This window comes from Eurosta solidaginis, chromosome 2 (genome assembly GCF_040869045.1).
Source record: "Eurosta solidaginis isolate ZX-2024a chromosome 2, ASM4086904v1, whole genome shotgun sequence".
NCBI classification, from domain to species: Eukaryota; Metazoa; Arthropoda; class Insecta; order Diptera; family Tephritidae; genus Eurosta; species Eurosta solidaginis.
The window spans coordinates 240,947,010-240,974,475 of NC_090320.1; the positions used below are offsets into that span (position 1 = coordinate 240,947,010).

Sequence of the window (27,466 nt, forward strand, 5' to 3'; positions counted from 1 at the left end):
ATGTGAGGTGTGCAAGGAACAAGGGAAGACACTCGGCGATGGTGATCAAATTAATGAAGAGAGATAATTTTTTATCCCTAATTTTGCCCATCACCCATGAGGAATGAATGCATAGGTATCATATATTTCCACAATTATATCTTAAAGAAGATATCGCATCTAATAACCGCAACGATCCCCAAACGAAACTGAACAGGTGCTGTAAAGAGGTTTTCAGTTAATGGTTTGTTCTTATTTGGTCAATTCTTAAGAAAGGTAAGGCCAAGCGCATGTTTTTCAGAGCCTTGAAAGCTAAAAATTTTATCAACAGATCGAAGCTACCTCGCTCCTTCTCTGGGACTAATCTGGGTATAAATTAGTCCATATGAGCTTTCTTTGAGTCGGTTTTGATGTACCAAGTTTATTAGGAACCGACATTTTTATTTCCTGACAATATAACGTCGATAAAGTCCAACAGACAACTCAAAGGACAGGTTGGACGAGGTATTTGAGTTTACGACACTAGAACATTAAATCAGGTGCTGATAGACCCGTAGGTCTCGCAGTACTTATTGTTCAAACGATTATATATATAGGAAAAGCTAGTATCTGTCGCCTAACTGAAGGAACGTCGAAGTGATAGTAAACTGTCTTCAAGCATCATGGATAACACAGCCCCACAGAAAAAAAGTGGGATGTTCAACGGAGGACACAGGTCAATTCTTATGGATTTTTGGTCGCTGAACACGAATCAGTCAAAAGTTAGCTCTTGTTTTTTTTCTAACCTCAAAAAACTCCCGTTTTTCGAGTTTTTGAGACGTCTCCTCCGTTGAACATCCCACTTTTTTTTCTGTGGGGCTGTGTAATGATTGAGTCTGTAAGATGGTAAATTCCGCGTTGACTAAGGACCACTATCTCAATGTTGAAGTTACCGGTTTTTTTGTTCAAATTCATAAATATTTATTTCGTTTGGAGATCTGTCTTCGTTTTTGAAGAAAATTTCACCAGCATCATTCCGGTGACTAGAAAGCTCTAGTGGTTTAACCAAAAAAATTATGAAGGATGAAGTTCGACGACTTTGAATGACGTCGAAAAAATACTTTAGGAGTTTTAGCTGGAACTCGAAAGCTTAGAAACTGTGACTTCCATGAAACATAAGACAACATATTCGCTCTATTTGAGAGTTCAAATAAATACAAACTGACGTTTGTAATTACGCCATTTAAAAAAGAAAAAAACCAAATGAATCCGAAACTGCAACCCTGGCTCCCACAATGGGAATAACTCTCATTTGTTCCACATAAGTACATATATACATATGTATGTATGAATGCCCCGGTCAAACCGATGTGGTAGAAATGTAGCACAAACCTCATTATGAACAAAATATGTTAACTGCGTTTTGTAAGATGTATAAACGATGAACTGACTCAGTATTGATTTAGTTAGTAATAAATTTTGGTCTTAATGCTGCCATAAGTAACTTTGTGGTACGGCATTTGGGACAGTAAACTTGGCGGATATTGTAGAACGGTAAGCAATGAATTGTAAAGTTAAAAATAAACGGTAAAAATATATATTATATATATATATATATATATATATCGCTAGCTGCTTTGGAAGTGTGAAGTAAACTCGGACACTAATTCAGAACTCTTAATTCCAAGAGTATACTGATGACTTCTGTAAAAGTGTTTAGCAGCTGAAGATAGAGAGACATAATTTAAATGATTTGTTACACTCTCTACTCGTACTCGGGTGAGTCTATCAGTTGTCTGTCAAAGGTAGACCGATTGCATATTTGAAAACATGTTTCGCACTTCTGATTTTGTTTATAGCAGAAGATTTCATCTACCTGACCTTGCACTTCGATGGCGATCTTATAGCAACAACCCGCGAGGGTACTAGAATATCGGCCGACAGCTCCGGCCAAAGCAGTATAAACTGCAGTCGCATCAATTTTTTCGTTAACAGCTAAAGAACCATTAACGCGATAGCATTAAACACCTGAAAGGTGAACCCGAACATTATATACTCAGCTGCCAATTTACAGCTTGCAAAACTTTTAAATTACCTTCTTTTAGAAGTGGGCGATGACACGCCCATTGTCCAAAATTTTACTAGTTTTCTATGCTGCGTGATAAGGTCAACCCACCTACCAAGCTTCATCGCTTTATCCGTCTTTGGTAATGAATTATCGCACTTTTTCGCTTTTTCGAAATTCTCGATATCGAAAAAGTGGGCGTGGTTATAGTCCGATTTCGTTCATTTTAAATAGCGATCTGAGATGAGTCTCCAGGAACTTACATACCAAATTTCATTAAGATACCTTAAAATTTACTCAAGTTATCATGTTTACAGACAGACGGACGGACGGACAGGGCTATATGAATTTCTTTTTTTGCCCAGATCATTTTGATATATAGATGTCTATATCTATCTCGATTTGTTTATGCCGTTACGGGGTATCGTTATGCAAACAAAACTAATATACTCTGTGAGCTATGCTCCGCTGGGTATAATGAGCCGTGAATTTACATTATGAATCAAGCTGGAAAGGCGTGGAATGAAGCGCCGAGCTACAATGTTTCGAAGATCATGCGAAACTCTGATGACATCATACTAACAAAGTTCTTCTTCATCTGCTAAGAAGTAAAGTATCATCAGTGACAGCAGTTGTAGGATGTGTAGGTTGCAGAAGTAAACAAGTTACTCGAAATCTTATAATACCAAAGAGTTTGAGATAACTCATTAAATAAATAAACAAATGTAAGGTGCGATTCCGAAGAGAATTTAGGCCGAGCTTCTCTTCCAAATTGCGTCATGCTTCCCTTGATTTTTCCTACAAATTGAGTTTTCACTGAGAAGTTTTTCATGGCAGAAATACACTCGGAGTGCTTGCCAAACACTGCTGAGGGGCGACCCCGCTTAGTAAAAATTTTCTTATAATTATAAAAACTTGTTTCTATAATTTGGATGTTGCTTTGCCCGGGGCGTGAACCCGGGATTTTCGGTGTGGATGGCGGAGTACGCTAGCATCACACCACGGCGGGCGCCATCCGTTAGATCTCACATAATAATGCCAGCTTGGCGCGATATGCCTTCGAGAAGATTCAAACCAAACTTGCGTTCTAATTTGCGTCGTGCTACTTTTTAATTTTAGTCTACAAATTGACGGCACTGGCACTACGTATTTAACTCCGAACGGCATATGATAGGGTTTCGCAGATTTTCTTGGCATAAATGCAATCACAATATTAGTCAAACCACTGCCAATATCCGGCCTCGGTTAGAATCTTCAGTCACAGAACTAAAATGGAAATCATCCAAAACTGGCAATATCACACTTCTGATTTTCTTCACGACATTGAACATTCCTTCTTCCATTATCGGCCGATGCTTTAATTTCATTTTGAATGTCCAAACTACAAGAAACCGTAAAACACCAAATAGATGCAGTTCATAGCTAAAAAGAAGGCTTAGGTTAATAGTAAAAAGATAGTTTAGTTTATGTTTACCTTTTTTCAATTTCTTAAACTTTTTGTTCCTTTACTTTTCTTGTTACCGGAATGATCTAGTTTTGACGCTTTCATCTCCCATAGGCGGTCCGTGTTTTTTGAGATAAAAAGAATCGTCTATTTTCTATTTCTAATCATAAACCCTGTTTGGTATTCACAGTTTTTACATTCAAAAACTTCCAATATTTTAAACTATTCAAAGTAAAAAAATTATTTTGAAAACCACATTGTTTAGATAATTTATTTATATCATATATGTATATATATATACATATATGATTTATATGATTTTATTCATTCACCTTAATCTAGGACCGTTAAAACGCAAAATCAAATAACCAGATGAAACAGGAAGAAGCAATAAATTTAACTCTTATTGCTTATTTATGTAAAAATTCAGATTTTTTTAGCAACCCGTCTTAGTTTTTAATATTAAAAATTTAAATAAAGCAATAAATTGTCGCATTAAAAAGCAAAACAATTTTACGAAATCCGCCCCAACAATTTTTTTATTTGTTGTCGGTAGACGTGAAATCCGCTTATTCCGCAATGAACCAATAACAATGAACCATTGATATTAATTTTTATATTTATGATTAAAAGGAAATGTCACGGCAGTAAAAATTTTAAATCATAAAATTTTTGGGCACGTTGCATGTAGGTCGGTGTACATACTTAGGTTTGTGTATGAAATCTTGAAATTTATTTTTTTTTAATCTTAAGCTGATTTGTAGTTTTTTGCTTTGCATTTAAACAGTTCTTGTTCCCTTTTGCACGATATTAATAAAATCTCTTTTTAATGAAAAGTCATAAATTTAGTGTAATAAAAATTTAACGCATAATTTTAATTTAAGCATAAGGAACTTGTCATACATAGAAAAGTTTTCAATCGTGTTGGCATAAATTATAATTGGTATCCCATATTAAATTTTCGAATGTAAATTATTGCTTCTTAGCACTACGGGTTATGATAGCCAAGCTGCCATAAAATCCCTGCAATGTAGTGATACAGCGTCACTAGTATCGTTAAAGTGCAGGGAAGCTCTAAACAAGCTAGCAGATAAGTCCAACCTCCTCCTTTGAATGGTTAGGTTAGGTTAGGTTGAAAGGGCTGAGCTGGACAAGATGGTAACAGCTCACTACTTAGGCCACCAATGGGCCCATTGTAATACCCTATACGGTCTCAAAGAGGACCCCTACCCGGCCTAAAGCGGGTCTAACCACCTCGTGGAAATAATAAATTTTGCTAGAGCCTTTACTTCATAGCTAGAGACCTCAGCGAGGTCATGTAAAAAAGGTTTACCAAGGATGGCCAACCTACGCCTAATAAGCGCTGAATAATGACAGAGAAGGTGCTGGACACTCTCTTCCTCTTCTGTACATCTGCAGCTGCGACAATAGTCGAAGGTCGTTACCCCCATTCTAGCACCATGTGTGCCTATTAAGCAATGTCCTGTTAGAATATAACCCTTATCAGGGACGATAGAACTGATTTGTTTAAAATCAGAAGCGCTTCTGTGCGCCCCTTGTCATATGAGGGCCAGGTTTGCCTGGATGTCTCACACGATTATATGGCTGACCATAGTCCATTTGCGATTCTTATAGTGCTTGTGTTCACACGAAGCCTGAAAGTGGCCATGGGTATACCTACCGAATCATTTCCCGGAAGGATATGGTCGGTGGTGCCTCTTCTGGCCAGCTCGTCTGCTATGCAATTGCCTTCAATATTCCTGTGCCCAGGTACCCATATAAGGCTGATACTGAAGTGCTGAGCCATCTCGTTAAGAGATCTGCGGCATTCAGTGACCGACTTTGCGTTGTCGACGAATTAGTCCAGGGCCTGTAATGCGGCCTGGCTGTCTGAGAAAATAAACACCCGTTTACCATCCTTAGGCATAGACCCGAGATGGTTCACAGCCCTGTGCAATTTCTTCTTTGAATACTGGCTGCCATCTCAGTTCACGGAACAAGCTAACACGAGATGGGCCATGGAACCAACATGTAGGTCGTCCAGGCAAATCTGGCACAAGCTGGACGAAAAGTCGCAATCGGTCATATTTCAGAATCGCCTCTCTATTAGCCCATTAGTGGGTATTCTAACAGGTCACTGTCACGCACGCCCATGGGGCTCATATGAGCCTGCAAAGAAATTACTTCTGCCGCAGTTGTAGGGACGAGGAAGAGATAGAAAGATGAGCTGGACAAGCCTTACGCAGGCATGTACAAAATAAAAACATAGATAGGTACAATGCGTTATATACCTTCGAGGAGATTTAGACCGAGACTCTTCCAACTTGCGACGTGCTCCTTTTTAATTTTTTCATAGACGGTCACGCTACTGCCACTAGTTGCATACCGTTCATTTATCTGATTTAAAGATCGAACCCAATTGGAACTGCTTCTAATATTTCCCATACTATACATTGAAGCATAGTCTTGGATAAGCAAAAAAGTAATCTGACTTTGAAACACAATAAACTTCCCAGTGTCAGCTGCAAAATATAAATGATATCCTATGCTTTACGATGAAAAGGCAAAGTCCTGGACTTATCACTGTGACTACAGCCGAAGAGCTTCATGCCGAGGTAAAAAAGGGTGCTGCGCTTTTAGAATTGTGATATTTCTTGATTATAAGTTTTTTATAAGTTGAGTTTTTCCTTAAATTTGTCATCTTGCGGGTTTATAACAATTTCATCTATTTTGGGTATATTACTGTTTTAAAATATTCAAATCTAATAAGAATTATATGTATGTATGTCTTCTTCATTTAACTGTACTCAACTAGCAATACATATAACGTGACTGCAGATTTGTAATAAAAGAGACAATAAAGTTAATTAAGCCAATGTTTACTTCGTGAGTATAACTATATATTGCAAAAAATTTGTTGTGCAAAGCACGGCGGTCTGCTAAATATAGAATTCACTACCACCTAACGCTCTTGGCTCTTCTCTTTGAATAAATAGCGGAAAAATAAATATAGATAAGTTGCCAACAAAACAACAGCAGGAGCATGCCGTTACTGTTGCTTTCGCTTACTTCAACTATTGTGACTGGCTATCCCCCTCCCATTTTTTCTGTATAGCTATTTTGCATAACTGTGTACGTAAGCATCGGTGGTTCAGTGGTAGAATGCTCGCCTGCCACGCGGGCGGCCCGGGTTCGATTCCCGGCCGATGCAGTAAGATTTTTTTTTGAATTTTGCATTACTTCTTTTTTTTTTATTTAAAGCAAATTAGAACAAGTTTTATATTTATAAAGAAAAACAAGTAAAGGTGTCGAAGTTCGGGTGTAACCGAACATTATATACTCAGCGTGAGCTTAAATTGTACATTTCAGATAAATTACTTTTCTACATAACACGTGGCACCGCCCATTTAAAAAAACATTTCTCCCCATTTCCTATTACAATAAAACTTGATAAGTGAAATATCATTGATTCAAAGCTATTTCTTTCTAAGTTATAGCTTATTATTCTAGTCTGCGACTCTTTTAAATTTGTTTTATATATAAGTTGCCCTGGTCTTTAACGGATCCCGTCCATTTTTACTAGAAATATTTTCTGCTATAAGGAAAATATATGTACACAATTTCATTACGATACGTTAATTTTTCTTCGAGTTATGTCTCCCGAAACATAGTAAATTGCTTAGTCATAAAAGGGGCGGTGCTACACCCATTTTCAAAAATTCTTTTTATTTCCAATTTATTGTTATAATTCAATTTATAAAGTAATATTCTATTGATACAAAGCTCTTTTTCGCTAAGATATAGCTTATTATTTTCGTCTACGATCCTTTTAATAATCTTTTATATAAAAGTGGGCCTGGTCTTTAACCGATCTCGTGCATTTTCTCTAGAAATGTTTCCTGCTATAGGGAAAATTTGTGTACCAAATTTTATTACGATCCGTTAATTTTTCTTCGAGTTATGGCTCCCGAAACAGACAATTGCTTAGTCATGAAAGGGGCGGTGCCAAGCCCATTTTTTACAATTTGAAGTTTTTCCTATTTACTTTTATAAATCCACTTGGGAAATGAAATATCATTGATATAAAGCTCTTTTTTGCAAAGATATAGCTTATTTTATTCGTCCACGACCCTTTTAAAAATCTTTTATATAAAAGTGGGCGTGGTCCTTCACCGATTTCGTTAATTTTTCTTCAAAGCATTCCTTATAGTAAAGGCAAACTCTCTACCGAATTTTGTTACGATAGATTTAACGATTTTTGAGTTATGATTAATAATATTTGTAAAATTGATTTAACCACAAGTGGGCGGTGCATTTTTAAAAAATTTTTTATCAAGAGTCTCAATATCAGTCCACATGTCAAATTTCAACATTCTAGGTGTATTATTAAATAAATTATCAGGTTTTTTTGTGTTTTCCAAAATTTTATATACATAAAAAGTGGGCGGGGTTATCATCCGATTTCGCTTATTTTCAATACCAATCTATTCTGGGTCCAGGTATGCTCGTGTACCAAATTTGGTGAAGATATCTCAATATTTACTCAAGTTATCGTGCTAACGGACGGACGGACGGACATGGCTCAATCAATTTTTTTTCGATACTGATAATTTAGATATATGGAAATCTATATCTATCTCGATTCCTTTATAGGTACCTGTACAACCAACCGTTATCCAATGAAAGTTAATATACTCTGTGTGCAAAGCACGCTGAGTATAAAAACACCTCAACACAAGCACCGCAAGTAATTTAATACCTTTTTTTACATGTTAATTAATATTTTGCATTTTATGTAGTACTTCCCCTTATGCGTCCAACTAACTCAACACTTGTTCAACATAGCGCGCTTATTTTTGAAAAATGACAACAAAATGTCATGTACGATCATCAATGAAAATTGATCAAATTAACATTGATTATGTTCGTAAATCATTGTCAGTTTATATGCAAACCACAACAGCAAAACAGAAAATAGAAAACAGCTAAAACCACTTTGCCAAGTGACAAGTATGACCAACATGTAACTATGTAATTGGCTGACCGGCAGCCTGGCCGTCCATTAGTAGTACCAACAACAAGTAGATCAACTCACGAACCATGTAAGGTAAGTACAAAAACAAACATAAATGAACCATCTAACCACTTGGTAAGTTAAATGAGTGAGCACTTAAATGACTTCGCTAACCAGCGCATTTTCTCACTACGTGCAATTGTGGTGGCAATCGTTGTAGGTAGAGGCAGGCGATTGGGTTTGTTGATGTTGGCAAGCATGATAAAGACGCTGTTAATGCAGTGCAGACTAAGGATGTTACGAATATTTGCAATGGCAAACGGATAACCGGAGCGTCAACGAACATATATATTGACAAGTCAGGAGGCGATCAAGGCAATAAAATCAAGCAATACTTCATCAAGAAGTGTATGCAATGTCTGCAATAAAGTAAAGCAAAGAACATAGCGTTAACAGCTGTAACCAGGCTCGGTGACTCGAGGCAGTTTGAGCGCCGACCATAGTAGTATAGCGTCATCAATCACAAGACGAATAGACTATCTGATTCCCTATCTGCGCTTCGAGGGAGATCTTAAGGCCACAATAGAGGTGGACGGTTGGCGGGTGAAGGGTGCTCAAATGGCGGTACATGTGTACACAGATGGTTCCAACGTAGTGGAAGGAGTAGGGTCTACGGTATACTATGCTAATCCGGAAATAAACAGGTCATACAGGCTGCCGGATTACTGTAGCGTTTTCCAAGCGGAAATATTAGCAGAAACCAAAGCAGTAGAAACATTGGAAGAGAATAGCTTAAGCTGCAACCGTGTTAACTTTTATATTGACAGTCAATCAGCAATTAAAGCAATAATCTCGCATAGCACAGCATCTAAATGCGTCTTAGAGTGTAAGCAGTCTCTGGAGAGAATCAGGACAGGTAGGGGCATACATCTATATTGAGTCCCAGGGCATATGGGAATAGATGGGAATGAAAAAGCAAATGATCTAGCTAAAAAGGGTGCATCCCTTGAAGCTTGCTCCGTAGACATCCCAATTAGACTGGGCGAGATTAAGCGAAGGCGAGAGGTGCACACGATCGACCCAGCGCGAAAGGCGTGTGTTCAAGCGCGGGGCTGTAAAGTGTCGAAGATTATGTGTAGGTCTTACAACCTTAGATTAACAAAGTTGCCACTATCATTAAAATGAGAGGACACTGCCTTCTGACGGTTGCAGCTTGGTCAGTGATAGCGGATGTAGGAAGTGCGGGTTGGAGGAGGAAACGATCGAGCACGTTCTGTGCTCGTGCCCTGCGCTTGCCAGGCTAAGACTCCACCTATTAGGAGTGATACAGCTGTCAGATCTAGAAGCAGCAAGTGGCCTAAGTCCTAGGAAGCTTCTAGTATTTGCCAAGAGGACCAAGTTATTTTATAACATATTTAGATCACGGTTTTTGATAGGTTTTTCAGTTTGTTCGTTAAAACAAACTTTTGGTAACACTACGGACTCATTCAGTCTATGTGAGGTCCTCGTGGACCGGCCAGTTCAACCTAACCTAACCTGCAATAAAGTTTGCATGACTTTTCTTTTACGATACCTAACTAAGTTTTCAAACCCCTAAGTATATTTAATGCCGTTGAAATGAGGAAACTGTGAGAAAGAAGTATTTTTCAATTCGCGGTGAATTTGAGAAGTGTTTATACGATCGTTCTAACCGTCTGGAGATATGAACTACCGAATTGAAAACGAAGCCGTATTTTCAAGGCGATATGAAAAACTGTTTATACATGTGTTTTGACCGTTAGCGCAATGTATCAAAGCGACATTTGCGTAAGTATAAATACAGAATGTGTAAAATTTCATCGAAATATGTTTTGCAGTTCTGGTGTGATTAGGTTACAAAAGGATTGAAAAGTTACACGGAAGTCACTCTTGTTATGGGGCGCAGGAGCACCACTTTTTGGAAAAAACCCAGTAGGATCCTTTTAGCCGTTCGAACGTGATCGAGCAACAAAGACAAACGCCGGGACATCTGGACAAACATTCAAATTTTCGCACTTACAATATTCATAAGCGGATGTCTAAAATTATGTATATTAGAGATGTAACAGAAGTGACTTCACCAGATCCGAAATTGCAATCGGAACTTAAAAATTTGCCTTGTCGGAACCGAAATCGGATGTGTAAGGAAGTAATTTTTGAAATTTTTAATGTTTGTTCTAGAATGGCTGGTGCCAAAAGTTGTTGCAATTCGTTAACATGCTAAAATAAGCCAGAGCACTTAGTGAGCTTATAATTATGAAACGGTCGATTGGTACAGGCACAGTTTTGAGGTAAGAAAACACTACCGCATGGTGTAATAAAAATAAAATTGCAACAGAATTGCGCTCATAGCAGTGGTGCACTCGAGAGCTTCGAGACACTATTCGGCGTTCATCTGCATGTCGTGTGCACGGCAGTTTTGCCACTTCGTTCAGTATCAAACCTTCGTTCCAAACTCCGTTGACACTTTAGTCGATTTCAAACGGCAGTGTGTTAGAAAGAGAAGGAAACAAACATAACTTACTTGTAAACGGATACAATGAGCGCACCAACAAAGATGAGTTCGGTAATGAGCTCAGCAGATACAATCCGTCACCGTCACGACCTACGCCATTTCAGTAAGACACGTAACTACTGACGTAGATACTTTTAGTTAGCAATAAAATTGTAGATTCCATTATCAGAATAATAATAGTTTGCCAAACAACCAATTTTATGAAGACGCGCACTATAAATGGTAAATAAAATAATTTAAACAAAATTTTTTAGTTAAACGGTTTCATTGAAAACAATACTTACATGAAGTAATAATAATACTAAAAGCTAAAAAATAATTAGCTAGGTCCTAGGTACTAGTCATCACACTCCTCATCAATATAGGGCGTTGATCAGACAATTAAATAAAAGCGTTGGGCGCGTGAAATTTCTAAAAATGTCAGGCCTAGCATGACCTTATTAAGGTTCAGTTGGTCTTATATATGATTATCAATAGAAATTTTACACGTCCAACGCTTTTATTTAATTGTCTGATCAACGCCCTAGATTGATGAGGAGTGTGATGACTAGTACCTAGGACCTAGCTAATTATTTTTTAGCTTTTAGTATTATTATTACTTCATGTAAGTATTGTTTTCAATAAAACCGTTTAACTAAAAAAAATGTTTAAATTATTTTAATTTCAAGTTTTTAGCCTTTAACTATCTTATTTAGCTGGCTCGAGGTCTGTGTTGTAAAATAAAACACCGTCGATGATTTTTTCTTTTTTCTCAACCAATATATTTCGACTGCTCTGCGGCAATCGTCATCAGGGTTACAAAACTAATAAAAACAAAAATAATAATAAATAAACAATTAACAAATTATCACATTAAACACACAATAAGAAGATTAATCAAAAAAGCTAAATTGTCAAATAACACACAAAAACCCGGAAAACCATTAAATTTTAAGTCGCTGGCCTATGTACCTCAATTATCAGAACGTTTGGCTAAATCTGATTGTTACAACAAGGTTAACACAAAAATAGCACATAAGCCGTCTAATACTTTAAAACAATTTTTCAATAAAACGAAGTCAACTATTCCAAATATGGACAAAAGCAACGTTGTGTATACAATTCCCTGTAAAGGCAAGGTTGAGGAAGCTTGCAATAGTATTTATGTCGGTACAACTAAGTCCAAACTAAAAACAAGTAAGGTAGGCTAAGTTCGGGTGTAACCGAACATTACATACTCAGTTGAGAGCTATGGAGACAAAAGAAGGGAAAATCACCATGTAGGAAAATGAACCTAGGGTAACCCTGGAATCTGGTTGTATGACATGTGTATCAAATGGAACGTATTAAAGAGTATTTTAAGAGAGAGTAGGCCATAGTTCTATGGATGGACGCCATTTAGGGATATCGCCATAAAGGTGGACCAGGGCTGACTCGAGAATTTGTTTGTACGATATGGGTATCAAATGAAAGGTGTTACTGAGCATTTTAAGAGGGAGTGGACCTTAGGTCTATAGGTGGACGCCTTTTCGAGATATCGTCATTAAGGTGGGCCAGGGGTGACTCTAGAATGTGTTTGTACGATATCGGTATCAAATGAAAGGTGGTAATGAGTATTTTAAAAGGGAATGGGCTTTAGTTCTATAGGTGAACGCCTTTTCGAGATATCGCCATAAAGGTGGGCCAGGGGTGACTCTAGAATGTGTTTGTACGATATGGATATCAAATTAAAGGTATTAATGACGGTTTTAAAAGCGAGTGGCCATTAGATGTATATGTGAAGGCGTTTTCGCGATATCGACCAAAATGTGGACCAGGGTGATCCAGAAAATAATCTGTCGGGTACTGCTAATTTATTTATATATGCAATACCACGAACAGTATTCCTGCCAAGATTCCAAGGGCTGTTGATTTCGCCCTGTAGAACTTTTTCATTTTCTTCTACTGAATATGGTAGGTGTCACACCCATTTTACAAAGTTTTTTCTAAAGATATATTTTGCGTCAATAAACCAATCAAATTACCATGTTTCATCCCTTTCTCGTATTTGGTATAGAATTGTGGCATTTTTTTCATTTTTCGTAATTTTCGATATCGAAAAAGTGGGCGTGGTTATATTCGGATTTCGACCATTTTTTATACCAAGATAAAGTGAGTTCAGATAAGTAAGTGGATTAAGTTTAGTAAAGATATATCGGTTTTTGCTCAAGTTATCTTGTTATCGGTTTCGATTCGATTTCGCCCATTTTCACAGAAAACAGTTACCGTCATTAAATCTATGCCCCTACCAAATTTAAAAAGGATTGGTAAATTTTTGTTCGCCTTATGGCATTAAAAGTATTCTAGACAAACTAAATGAAAATGGGCGGAGCCACGCCGATTTTGAAATTTTCTTTTATTTTTGTATTTTGTTGCATCATATCATTACTGGAGTTGAATGTTGACTTAATTTACTTATATACAGTAAAGATATTAAATTTTTTGTTAAAATTTGACTTTTAAAAAATTTTTTTTTAAAAAGTGGCCGTGTTCTTCATTCGATTTTGCTAATATTTATTTAGCACATATATAGTAATAGTAGTAACGTTCCTGCCGAATTTCATCATGATATCTGTAACGACTGCCAAATTACAGCTTGCAAAACTTTTAAATTACCTTCTTTTAAAAGTGGGCGGTGCCACGCCCATTGTCCAAAATCTTACTATTCTTCTATTCTGCGTCATAAGGTCAACCCACCTACCAAGTTTCATCGATTTATCCGTCTTTGGCAATGAATTATCGCATTATTTCGGTTTTTCGAAATTTTCGATATCGAAAAAGTGGGCGTGGTTATAGTCCGATATCGTGCATTTTAAATAGCAATCTGAGATGAGTGCCCAGGAACCTACATACCAAATTTCATCAAGATACCTCAAAATTTACTCAAGTTATCGTGTTAACGGACGGACGGACGGACATGTCTCAATCAAATTTTTTTTTCGATACTGATGATTTTGATATATGGAAGTCTATATCTATTTCGATTTCTTTATACCTGTACAACCAACCGTTATCCAATCAAAGTTAATATACTCTGTGAGCTCTGCTCAACTGAGTATAACAACACTATCACAACACAAATCCGATCTAAAACAATGCCATCAACAAAATAACCAGAAAACAGCACTCATGGCACACTGTGCAGCTAGCGGGCACATACCTAACTTTGACGAGACCAAAATACTGCAACAAGAACAACACTACAGTAAACGATTCACTCTTGAAATGTTACACATTATCAACGTACCGACTAACATACGACTCAACTTTAAGAGCGACGTGGACAATTCCGCGCATATATACAAACACTTGCTTAGAGGAAGACAGTAGTGGTGGGTAATGACACTATTTTTTGAGTGTTAACACAGTAGCACAGGCACACTTTGCAGTGTTAACACATGTTGACACAATTGTGTTATAACTGATTATCGAAAGTCGATATGAGTGTAGGCACAATATCAGAGCACAGTACTGTGTTACTTACCTCTAACGCCACGTTTGACGCCATTTAGAAGAGTAAATCATGGCAACATTTATCTTCTTTCATACTCCAATTTTTCAAAGTCATATTATCTGATCAAGAGGATAGTAAGTGCCCCTGTGGACACCATTTTTTTATGAAAAAATCAAAATAAAATAAAAATTATGGGAGCGCAGTGAAAATTTTAAAATATTTTTAAATGTCATTATCCTCTCACCGGTTTTATCTTGTAATTTTTGAGTGAAGTGTCATTGGAAAGCAATACAATCAACACGCAAGCACAATGGACTATGTATGTATGTGCACTTACCATCTCAATGTCATTCTCTGTGCCAGTTTGAGCGGCATTGCACAGTCAGCTTTGTGCCATCGAGTGTGCCACTGTGTTATAAATTAATCGATAAGTGTGCGTGTGCGTGCCGCACATTACTGAGTGTTAACACAATAACACAGCACAGTGCTGTGTTACTCAGCCTTAGAAGACAGTAGTACCATACTCTACGTCACACAGGGCAAACGTGCTAAGAAACGTATGTGCAGATGTAAAATGATAAATTTTTTGTGATAATTTGTTAATTGTTTATTTATTATTAGTTTTGTAACCCTGATGACGATTGCCGCAGAGCAGTCGAAATATATTGGTTGATAAAAAAGAAAAAATCATCAACGGTGTTTTATTTTACAACACAGCCCTCGAGCCAGCTAAATAAGATAGTTATTTGGAGAATAAGGTCGCCAAAAAATACAAGTTTTTAGTCTTTATTTAATTGCCTATTATTTCTCTTTCTATTTGGTTCATTTAGTGACTTATTATTACAAGGACGGTTTCCTGACAATTTGTTACAATCTAAGTCCTCAATACACAATCCTTCCAAAGACTTTACTCGACTCTGCGCCACGTATGCTTGTCCCTCTCCAACTCCAAAATATTTTTATGTCACTTCTACCGGACTGTATGTAATACTTGTTCGAAATATGAGCCAAATCCGGCATCATAGGTGGCTTTCTATTCATGTATGTATTATGTGTTCCAAATATGAACCAAATCGGACCACAAATACGATTTTTTGCAATATTTCGATCCATGTGCCACCTATCGGATTGTTTTTTTTCTTATTATTGCATTGCGGGTTCTAAACTATATATCGGGAAGTTACTTAAATTTCAATTACAAAATTCGTGCCGGCCAACCAGCCAGCCAGCCAGCCTGTTAAGTTAAGATAAATAAAACCGTTTAAAAATAGAGTGAAACATATGTTACGTCAGACTACCCGACCACTTCAGTGCATTCCAGGCAGAAGTTGCAGCCATAATGGAAGCCGCAGCTAGGATAGGGACATACTTTGTCGGCAAAGAAATTTTTATCTTCAGCGACAGCCAAGCTGCCATAAAATCTCTGGGCTCCCACTCGTTCAATTCTGAACTAGCAATAAACTGTCGCCGATCTCTTCAAGAGATGGCTCAACAGAACCGTGTACACCTAACATGGGTCCCTGGACATAGGGATATCGAGGGAAACTGCATTGCAGATGTACTCGCTAGGCAGGGTACAACCAAGCAGGTTCTTCCTGGACAAGAACGCTTAGGTATGCCCCTGTCCACATGCAAGCTAATGCTAAAAGAGCACATCTACCGTCAAGCCGACGAAAGATGGCTACAAACACCGGGGTGTCGAACATCGAAAGAAACCTGGCCTAAATGGGATCCTAAAAGGTCCCGTCACGTGTACAACCTAAGAAGGGATACAATTTCCACACTTGTGGGAGCACTAACGGGTCATTGCCTCATAGGTAGGCATGCAGAAAGGTTAGGAGCGCCTTATCGTCGTTGCTGTAGGAGTTGTAAAGAGGATGAGGAGGAGGAAACGGTGGTTCACCTCATTTGCAACTGCCCAGCACTAAGCGGAGCACGGCAGCGCTTTCTGGGAGCTCCATTTCTTGATACTATGAGTCAGGTTGTGGAGCATGACGTCAAGGACCTGGTAGCTTTCATCCGGTCCTCAAAATGGTTCGAAGAGGAAAGGTAACGGTGTTTTTCGTGGTATCACAACGGGCCTAGTACTACTGGCCTAAGTGTGCCCTCGGGCAGCCACCCTAACCTAACCTATGTTACGTGGGAATAGTAGGGAATAAAAAGGCAGATGAGCTAGCTAAAAAGGGCGCATCCCTTGAGGCTTGCTCCGTAGACGTCCCAATTAGACTGGGCGAAATTAAGCGAAGGCGAGAGGTGCACATGATCGATCAAGCGGGAAAGGCGTGGGTTTAAGGTTCAACCTTAGACTAACAAAGTTGCTTCTATCATTAAAAATAGAGGACTGTAGACTCATAACGGGTATTCTGACTGGACACTGCCTTCTGGCGTCACATGCCTTTAAATTAGGTTTGGTCAGTGATAGCATATGTTGGAAGTACGGGTTGGAGGAGGAAACGATCGAGCACGTTCTCTGCTCGTGCCCTGTGCTTGCCAGGCTAAGACTCCAGCTATTAGGAATGATACAGCTGTCAGATCTAGAAGCAGCAAGTGGCTTAAGTCCTAGAAAGCTTCTAGTATTTTCCACGAGGACGGAGTTATTTTATAACATAGGTCCTGGTTTTTAATAGGGTTTTTTAGTTTGGTCGTTAAAACAAAGTTCTGGTAACACTACGGACTCATTCAGTCTATATGATGTCCTCATGGACCGGCCAGTTCAACCTAACCTAACCTATGTGACGTGGCTGACGTACATATGCCAAAAGTAAAAAATTGTTGATGCGACGACTTAGCGGTTGCTTATCTGGCGTTTACCATTATAATAAACACAGCCAAAGGGCCAACTCTGCTGTCAGTTTTTTCCCTTTCCGCCAAGTAATTGACGTATTGGGTCTGTTTAGGCCATAAAGCAAGCAGTCAACCAGTTTTAGCTTGTATTTCAAGCAGTAAACATCTCATGCGTGAATTCTATGATCAAACTTTCTTCATGTAAACACATACAACTACAAGAATAACTGCGTTTGCATTCGAAGCTCTACCGGCGTTGTGCATCACTGGCTTATACGTACCATGTATGGTTAGAAGTATGTATGTATGCATTTAAGTATATACTTAACACTTAAATGATCGTTGTATAAATACTATGTAGTGAATTGGATTTTTCCTATTTTCTGTTTGTTTTTTGTTGTTCATCTGACTTATGGCTAATAAATTATAATTCGCAAATACAAACTAAACTTAAACAACATAACTTTTAAAGTGCGAAAAATTAATTTTTTAAAATGGAAATGACTAGAATGTAAAATCCGAATTAGTATGTACGACTACTTTTATGTAGCTTCCCAAGGCCGTCGGTTCTATGTACCGGAGCGACTCGGAGTTTTTCCCGACCAAGGACTGCCATTTCAGTGTAACCCCACTTAATTTGTTGCGTCCCTCCCACAAATTGTCATCCTCCCAACAGCTCCTTGAAGAGGGACTGCTCTATGTTCTTTTGCTCCGGGAAGGTATCGAACCCAATCCGGGTCCGTCTTCTGACCCCGGTCCTGAGAAATGGTTTTGCTGCATCTGCCGGAAAATAATCTTTTTAGGACGGTCATACTCTTGTCAGTGTGTCTCGTGTAAGGGATGGTTGCATCGGGCAGGTTGCTCTGGGCTAGATCCCAAAAGCAGACGTCCACGTAACTTCTATAAATGTTTTGTGGCCCCTAGGACGTCCCGTAGTCTGCGCCTTAGCGCCCCCACTACCTTCCAGCAGCCCCGCTGCTCAGCAAGCCACAACAAGTACCCGCTGCTGGTCGCGCCCCACGGCGCCACCAACTCATACGGCTGCTCCCACTCATACCTACAATCTCAGTAGTAGAGTCCGAAACAATGCCGAGCATCAGCCCCTGCCTCGTCTTCTCCCCCCTCTTTTCCGGCAGCAATTGTGTAGGTCAGGGAAACAGACTCTTAGTCCCTACCTCTCTTTGCACCGTTTGCCAGCACAGAATATATATGTTTACGACATCCGCACAATGCAGCTCCTGCCATGGACGGTGACTAAACTCACAGCAAGATCTGCACTGCAGACCTGTTATGGGTATAATGTCCACCGAAAAGATCGCTAGAGCGGAAATGGAGGCGGCCTCGCGTTTATCATACACCACTCTGTGCAATATCATATATTTTATCCCGGCATCGACCGCAGGAACAGTGTCTTAGAACAAGGCTTATCTGTCCGGTCAGGCGATGCAAACCTATAAATCATCAACATCTACATCCTTCCTCCCACCTGTTGCCCCAGTTGATACCGCCCTAATATCAGCGCCTTACTCACTGGCAACAATCGCATTATCTTAGGCGATTTCAATGCCCATCACATTCAAACTTGGGGGGCGGACAGTAGGGGTGAGATGTTGGCGGATCAAATAGAAGAAACGACGTTCTGCGTAATATACGGAGACGCCCCACACGTATGGTAGGAAGCTGTCACAGTTCTCCGGATATTTCAATCGTGAGCGCAGAACTCGTAAACTGCGTCAACTGGTAGCCGATGGTAACATTGGCATCCCGCCTATACTTATTTCGCTCGAGCGTACTGCCGACTTCATCGTCACAGAAAAACGCACCTTCATAAACTTTAAAAAAAGGAAAGTGGCACGAATATAAATCCTTTACAGACAACCACTTTGCTGCCCTCCCTATCCCGACTGATGCCCGCCAAGGGGAGCGTGCTTTCCGCAAGGTCATTGAATCCGCCTCGGCACGTTTCATTCCCGCCGGTAGAATTCCCGAAATTCGGCCCCACTTTCCGGCGGAGACCGCAAATTTAGCGAGAGAACGTGACCTTATAAGACAGCTCGATCCCGGCGACCCCCAAATAAGGGATCAAACCAACGCATCAGATTGCTTGTGGATGAACACAAGCGGGCGAAATGGGAGGAGCACCTAAGCGGTTGTAACTTCTCTGCCGGTGCAGGTAAACTTTGGTCCACCGTAAAGTCCCTATCGAATCCGTCTAGGCACAATGACAAAGTTTCCATCGCCTTTGACGATAAAGTGCTGTCGGATGCGAAAAAATGCGTCAGCGCGTTCTGACGACAATATATAATGCATTCTACGGTCGACAAAGATAGACGGAGGGCCAACAGACACGCACATAAACATAAATTCAGCGCGTCACCAATTACCATCACCGCCAAAGAGGTTGAGGATGCCATCGGTCATGCTAAACCATCCAAAGCAGTGGGCCCAGAGAGTTTCAAATATTTGACATGTCTTCAACCTGTCTCTTTCCACCTTTGTCATTCCCGAAAAATGGAAAATCACCAAGGTGGTCCCGCTACTAAAGCCTGGGAAACCAGCTAACATGGAGAGTCGTATTGCCCGATATCTCTCCTATCGCCAGTAGCAAAGACGCTTGAAGCCATTTTGCTCCCTACTTCAAAGCAAATTTGCAGCTAGCCTGTCATCAACATGGCTTCAGAAAACTCCATAGCACCAACACCGCGCTAAATGCCATCAGCACCCAGATAAATTGCGTTTTAAATTAAAACCCCCACCATAGAACAGTACTCGTTGCGCTAGACCTATCAAAAGCTTTTGATACGGTCAACCATGGCACGTTACTGCAAAGGGTCTACCCTTCCCCCATGTCTTAAAAGGTGGACCGCAAATTATCTGGGTGGTCGGCAGGCATCGGTGCAATTAAGAAATGAAACATCAAAACCAAGAAGAATTAAAGAATTTTTGTTTAATTTCTATATATCTAAGCTACCTTCGCCACCAGAAGGAGTTACTATCGTTTCCTACGCCGATGACTGCACAATAATGGCCACAGGCCCAGGCCCACAGATCGATGAGCTTTGCAACAGAATAAACGGCTACCTCCCTGATATCTCCAGTTTTTTCGCCTCGCGAAAACTGGCGTTATTACCGACTAAATCCTCCGCGACCTTATTTACAACATGGACGTCCAAATGTCGACCATTTTGAACATCCACGTCGATGGCACTACGCTACCGATTGTCCTACACCCCAAAATCTTGGGTGTGACGTTTGATCAGGATCTACATTTTGGTGAGCACACAGCCGCAATTGTACCGAAAATCCAGAGCCGTAATAAAATCCTCAAATTCCTTGCTGGCAGTACTTGGGGAAAAGACAAAGAAACGCTCATTACCACATACAAAGCAATTGGCCAGCCGACTGCGTGCTACGCGTACCCTATATGGTCGCCAAGCCTAAAAATTACCTACTGGAAGAAGCTACAGGCCTGCCAAAATACTGCTCTCAGAATCGCCACGGGCTGTCTTCTTATGTCCCCAGAACACCATCTACATAATGAGGCGAGAATACTCCCCATCAGGGAGAGAAATGAGATGCTAACAAACAGTTCCTGTTGAATACCCAGAAACCTAGGCACCCCAACAGACATCTGATTGATGAGCCAACACCGCCTAGGGGCTTAAGGAGTCATTTTGAGGAAATACGGCACCTGAGAACTCAGCCGTTTGAAGCAAAAAAACACAAGCAGGTCCTTGGTGTACTCCACAAACAGGCGTCGGACCTTTATGCCAGGAATTGCCCGATGAATCCAGTACTAAAAGAACAGTACCCAAAACTTGCGGAAGAAGAACGCATAGTCCCCAGGGAAACGCGAGTCACAGGTTAAACTCTTACCTATCCAGAATCAACCCCGACATACGAAATGTATGTCCCTCTTGCCATGTGTCCCCACATGACACCAACCATCTCTTTAATTGTAATGTGGAACCAACGCCTCTAACACCCCTTTCATTATGGTCCACCCCTGTTGAAACAGCAAGTTTCCTTGGACTCCCGTTAGAGGATTTTGATGACAATTTGTGATCGGTCGTAGCTGCTAGGTGGGGCGAAGTTCTGCTACAACTACAACAACAACTACTTTTATGTGGATAATGGATGGATATTGATTTTTCAAGGATTAATAAATTGCATAAACAACCAAGAAAAATACAAGAAGAAGTGTGCCAAAAGCAAAATAGCATGGCTGATATGGTGGTGTTTGTGTGCCAAAATGGAAAAGTTGAATAAATCCGGGTATATATTTATTGATCTTAGCTAGTAAACTAGTTTCCCGCTGAAAGACATAGGGGTTTTCGTCACTTTTATTGAGAAGCGATAAAAAGTTTTCGGATGTAATGAAGGGGGCATACTGCGTTCCTGTTGTTGTTGTTGTGTTAAGAATTATCCGCCTAATTCAATAGGTGCGACCACTCACAAATTGTCATCAAAGCCCTCTAAAAGGAGAACGAAAAATAGACACTGATGATGGCACAATGCCGAAACCGGTTTGTCTCAAAACCAAATTTGACAAGGGATGACGGAAAATCGTTCCAATATACATCGGAGTCCAAGGAAACTGGCAGTTTCAACAAAGTTGGACCATAGGGATGCTACTGTTAGAGGCGTAGGTTGCACATTACAATTGAAAAGATGGTTGTTGTCATGTGGCGCATATCACCCTACTCATGAAAATGGATGTGATTCTGGACAAGTAGGTTAGGTTAGGTGGTAGCTGCCCAGGTAGGGAAAGCTAACGTGGGCAACATGAAGGTCCGTTGTGATACCACATAAAATAAAATAACGATGACGTAGCTATAGCTACTTAGAGCAACGTTGCGTACCAACGATATATTTTCCGATGGTACCGATAACAACTTTGGATAAATCTCACGGAGATCCAAGTGAGTCGCGACTGAAATACTTTTGCCTAGTTCTGGTAAAAGCTGGGCAATCAAGCATACAATGGATTCGATGATTCCACCTCATCAAGCTCTATACAACTACAGAAGGATTGGGTTTCCAGTATATTGAGACGTACCGCATGGACTCCTACTGGACAGCGAGCTGTCAAAACCCCAATTACCATTGAAAGATGATTCGAGGATCTTGATGCGGCTTTTTACTTTTAGTAAAATTTCTGCGGAATGTTCCTTGAAGGTAAGGGTGCTGCCTAAGATCTTTTGGTGACTGACAGTCGGCAACGTAACGTCATCAACGTGAATGTCAAACAGTTGCGTCATCTGACTCTTTTACGTCGTAAACAGAGTTGACTTGGTCGGTGATAGTGTCTGATCACACAAGGTAAATAAATCATAGAGAGTTCATCTTTTGAGAGGCCTGGACCAGTTGCTCTTATAGTGCAATCGCCGACATAGGAAATGATATTAACCCCTTGTGGTGGGGAAGGTAACTTTGATAAGTAGAAATTAAACAGAAGTGGGAATAGGACACCACTCTGCGGCTCCCCCTATTTGATTCTCCTAAGCTTTGTGGGTTCGTTCTTAAATTGAACTTACGATTGCTGGCCATTCCAATAATTTGCCGTCCATCCTTTTAGATAAGGAAAAAGGAGTGAGCCTTCGATCTCTTGTAGTAGTGTCTCGTAGTTGACTGTGTCAAAAGCTTTTGATAGGTCAAGTGTCAAGAGCACCATCCTCTTCAGTTCGTAATTTATCTGGGTTATTATGGCTTTTGGGAGCAGAACGGTTTCCAACGTCTTTGCTACTGGCGAAAGCGGTGATTACTCCCAATTTATGGCTATACTGATGGATTGATTTCGGGATCAACTTCTTATAATGATACCTCAAATTATTCCTATATGATATCTCAAATAGTCCCGAAGTGATCCTGTAACATCTCTTAAATGGTTTCGAAATATACTCGAAATGATCCAAATGTTGTCTCGAAATGATACCTAAAATAGTCGCGTAGTGATCCTGTAAAAGCCGTTAAATGGTTTCTAAATGGTCTATAAATACTTCTAAAAATAAACCCGAAAAGGTCCTAAAATGATCCTGTAACTGTTCCGAACAGAGTTCGAAATAGTCTCCAAATAATCCAGTAGATGTCCCGAAATGCTACCTAAAATAGTCCCGAAGTGATCCTGAAATTATTCCAACTTGGTCCGAAATAGTCCCGAAATTATTTTGTGTATAGTCCCGAATTGATCCCTAAACAGTTCTCAAATGATTTCGAAGAAGTATCGAAAATATCCTAAAATAGTCCCGATGGTATCCCTTAACGATGCTAAAATAGTTTGGAAATGTCCTGAAATTATTGCGAACGGGTTTGAAATAGTCGCGAAATTATCCCCAAAATAGTCCCGAAGTTATCCTTTAACTGTTCCAGAATGTTTTAGAAATGATCCCAAAATAGTCCCGAAGTGATCATTCATCTGTTCTAAAATGGTTTCTAAATAGTATCAAAATGATCCTAAAATAATACCGATGTGATCCTGAAATTGTTCCAAATGGTCCCGCAATAGTCTCGAAATTATACCTAAACTCAGCCTGAAGTGATTCTGTCATTGTTGCAAATTGGTCCGCAATAGTCTCGAAATGATTCCGAAAATAATCCCGAAGTGATCCGTAGCGCCGTGCGCGTGCTCCAACTAACGCACCGAAGGCCCAGAGTTCAAGTCCCGTGCAAAGCAGCATCAAAAATTTAGAAAAAAGTTTTTGCAATTACAATTGCCATCAAAAGCTTCTCAGTGAAAATTCAGCAGCTGTCGTTCGAAGTCGTCCGAAAACCTGTAGTTATCGTCCCGGCAATTTGTAGGAAAAATGAAAAGGAGGAACGACACAAATTGTAAGAGAAGCTCGGCCTGAATATCCTCAGATAAATCGCGCCATGTATTTTTTTGTATTATCTCAGGCTTATTTTCGTTTTGGTATGAAAAAAAGGGTCCTGCAGTGTAACATACCGTTACAACAATACAACCCCCAACGTGATTCATCCGCGCCTAAAAGCAGACTATGCTATAGCAACGCAAGGAGATCAGCTGCCTTCACACAGCCAATGGCAAGGCCCTAATATACCAAATAAGCATTGTGATTCGCAGTCGCGTCATATAAATCGTCATTTATAAGGCGCAGATTCCTTGAGGCTAGGTATTCCCTCCGACGCCGGCTTAAATGTGTCGGTTCGTATGAGTGCGGAGGCATAACATACCGTGGCCTAGCTGCAGCCAGTCTGTCCTTTTCGCTACAACGACGACCATTGGTCGCCCACTATGATGTGTCCAACATATAACGACACGATCCTCCCAGCTGCTGATCGCCTGCTCGGCTTCACACACAAATGTTACTTCACTGTTGCTGGCAAGCGATCATCCGAACTCAACTACTCTGTTCATCACATACTACTAAGTTCGCCTTCTTCACTGCTCACTCTATTGTTACGGAAACTTTCTGTACTCCTTACCTACGGCTTCCCAGCTCTGATCCTCACGAGTTTTCAATCAATATTCACCCCGCGCCAATGTAGGGATTTTAGTCAAATTGCAGAAAAATCGCGCAATCTCGGCACAGTTAAGCTCGTGTCATATTAATATTTATAGCTTCAAAGGAGTACCACCAACATCAACAGACTATCATTTTCAAACTGGAACTTCCATTTATTTGAATGGATTCATGTTTTGCTTATACGATAACGATTTTATCAAACTTGTTACTGCTTGCAAGTAATGAATTTGTGAAATGACTTCACGTCGCCTACAAATGTGATTCTCATTAAAACGCCAATAACAAAATGCTTCCTATGAAAAATTTGTACAAAAACAACTTCATCCAAGTGAGAAAATCACTTTTTTAATGGAGTGAAATGAAAATAACAATATCGGGGAAGTGATCGTGGTACAATGTAAATGTTATAGCGCCATATAAAATTCAAAAAGCGCTTGCAAGATCGCCTGAGACTGAAAAGCCCCTCTGATCGATTGCTTGCTCAATAGATTGATCCATTGGCTTTCAGTGTGAGTATGTGCTAGATTTGGTATTTGGATAGTTTTAACAATTTGCTCGCTTTTATATTGAGCGCATAAATTTGCTCATAAATCATATTAGATAAAATATGCAAATTTATGGCTTATGACTAGGCAAAGGCTTATGGGGCAGTTACAAAAGCCCAAAAAAAAGTGTAATAAATCTACGAGCACAGCAGGCACCACGCTTGGTGGTACTTGCATTGCAAACTATAAAAACAGCATAATTTTCAAAGCAGAAAAGGGTTGCTTAATTGGGGGCAGACAGTTGTTAAAAATATGATTGTGTCGTTTTCGAGCCACAGCGGACCCCAGGGGCTTACAATATTCCAGCGGTAAGGTATGCCTGTGCTTAGAGTCGCGGAAGACCAACTTGACAGCAGATTTAAAACACAAAAGATAACCATGGGTTCGAGCCCTGCATAGCACTTATTGTGTCTCGAGGCGTGGAGACAGGAAATAAATCGCTCGCTACCCAGATAAAAGACATTCACTGGCATCAAATTATGTATGTAGTGAATCGCTGTATGTCAATACGATAATGTTACGAATAAGATATTTACGCCCTATCCTCGCAAAGGCTGAACAGCTGAGATGAAACAACTTGAACTCACCGTCCTCCGTGCAGCTAACACAGCTAGGAACGTGCAGGATATTAAGCCGCACCGTATCGGCTGCGATTGGGCTGTGCCTCTATAACATTCTTATTACCATGGATAAATTAAGCTTAAAAAATCAAAAAGTTCCGCTGAGCGCTTGAAGTTGACAACTGACCAGAAATACTTCAAGGGTTTGTGTAGCGCAACCCTTTCTAAGGGTTAATTTATGGCATCTACAGCCCAATTGTCAACCACACCTACCTGTAGCGTATAGTGTATTTTATTTAGCAGGCGAGGTTCTAGCTTTCTCGCGTTCCTGCGATGGTTGGGCTATTTTCCGAAACGTACCGTATCTTTATCCGGCATAACACCATCAACATCGATAAAACTCCCAAAAACCTTCAGGAAGTTTTTTTAAAGTTACAAGAAGCAAGACGTGACACCTGGCAAGATGTGGTGTCAGCCCAACAACTCCCTAACTGACTGGAGGCTCACCTATCCAAAAGCGAAGAGTGAATATCCAGGGTTCTCTACTAGAACTCAAGTGCAGTTTTCAATTGCCCGTTCGGACGAAGACATCAGTGCGAAAGTTGCTAGAAATAATCCTATGCCCTGGCACTCAGATCTTCAATTGATCGAAAGGGACTTTGATGCCAGTTCCAGTGAGGTAAAGCAATCCCTGCCAGCACTAGACCTAGTGTTTCTATAGCCACTTGACTATCTGAGTACATATTCAATTCCTTAATAGCTAAAGCGGCGGGTGGCGTCCCGTCTACCGCATCCTCAATAGCGACGACAACCAGCTGAAAGATGATGCAGTGATCGAGCATCATAAATTTGCGTTTGATACCGAACTCATGGCAAAACAAAGCAACCGAGGCCATCCTGACCGTGCTCTTTACATCAAGCTGTCCAGCAGCACCAGCGATATTCTTCAAATTGAGTTCCGAGCTGGGGTTCCGATTTGCTTGGGTTGACAGCCAATCCGTATGATTCACACCATCTGGTCATGGTCACTCTATCAGTTGTCGTGACCAAGATATTTAGGCCAAGTTCGAATAGGACGCATTCATTGCCGGCTGGCAAGTCATTACTGGAGGTCCAATATCAAGCATGGCCCCCAGCACAAGCTACTTGTTCTCCAGTGAGCCATCTAGCAATTTGGTAACTGAATGAAAAACTATTTCTGTAAACGTGCCTTCACAAGCTGAGATGTCGAAAACCGCTCTCGCGGAATTCGGCTTCTTACGTAAAGACAAATCAGGAGTTCCAGCGTTTTTAATAGGAATGTAGACGGGCTAATTGGTATAAAGACTTTGAGAAAAATACACTGAGAGAGTCGTGGCAGCTTTTCGCCACATTTAAAATGAATCGGACTTGGCCACATTTTACGACTTGGGGGCATAGCCCGACCTCAGCCCCCAGGGGGTTTAAGCAGAAGTTTGGTACTGTGCCAAAAAAAATATGATAGCAAAACATAGTCCCTTAGTTTATCCAAATGAAACCATCTCCTCCAGTTTTGCAAGCAGAAGAATGCGGCACGGCGAACTCATATTCCAGCTGCCAAAGGTCCATAGTGCGCGTCAGGAAAAGGT

The 27,466-nt window shown here is 40.1% G+C and overlaps 1 protein-coding gene and 1 non-coding gene across 2 annotated transcripts in view; one reads left to right on the forward strand and one right to left on the reverse strand.

Moving 5' to 3' along the window:
* The window catches only part of tkv (thickveins), a 929,476-nt gene that overhangs the window by 833,381 nt on the left and 68,629 nt on the right, over positions 1 to 27,466 (reverse strand). The gene's annotated exons all lie outside the window — the stretch shown is intronic.
* Positions 6,608 to 6,678, forward strand: TRNAG-GCC (transfer RNA glycine (anticodon GCC)). The gene has a single exon. It is a non-coding gene; the product is annotated as a tRNA-Gly (tRNA).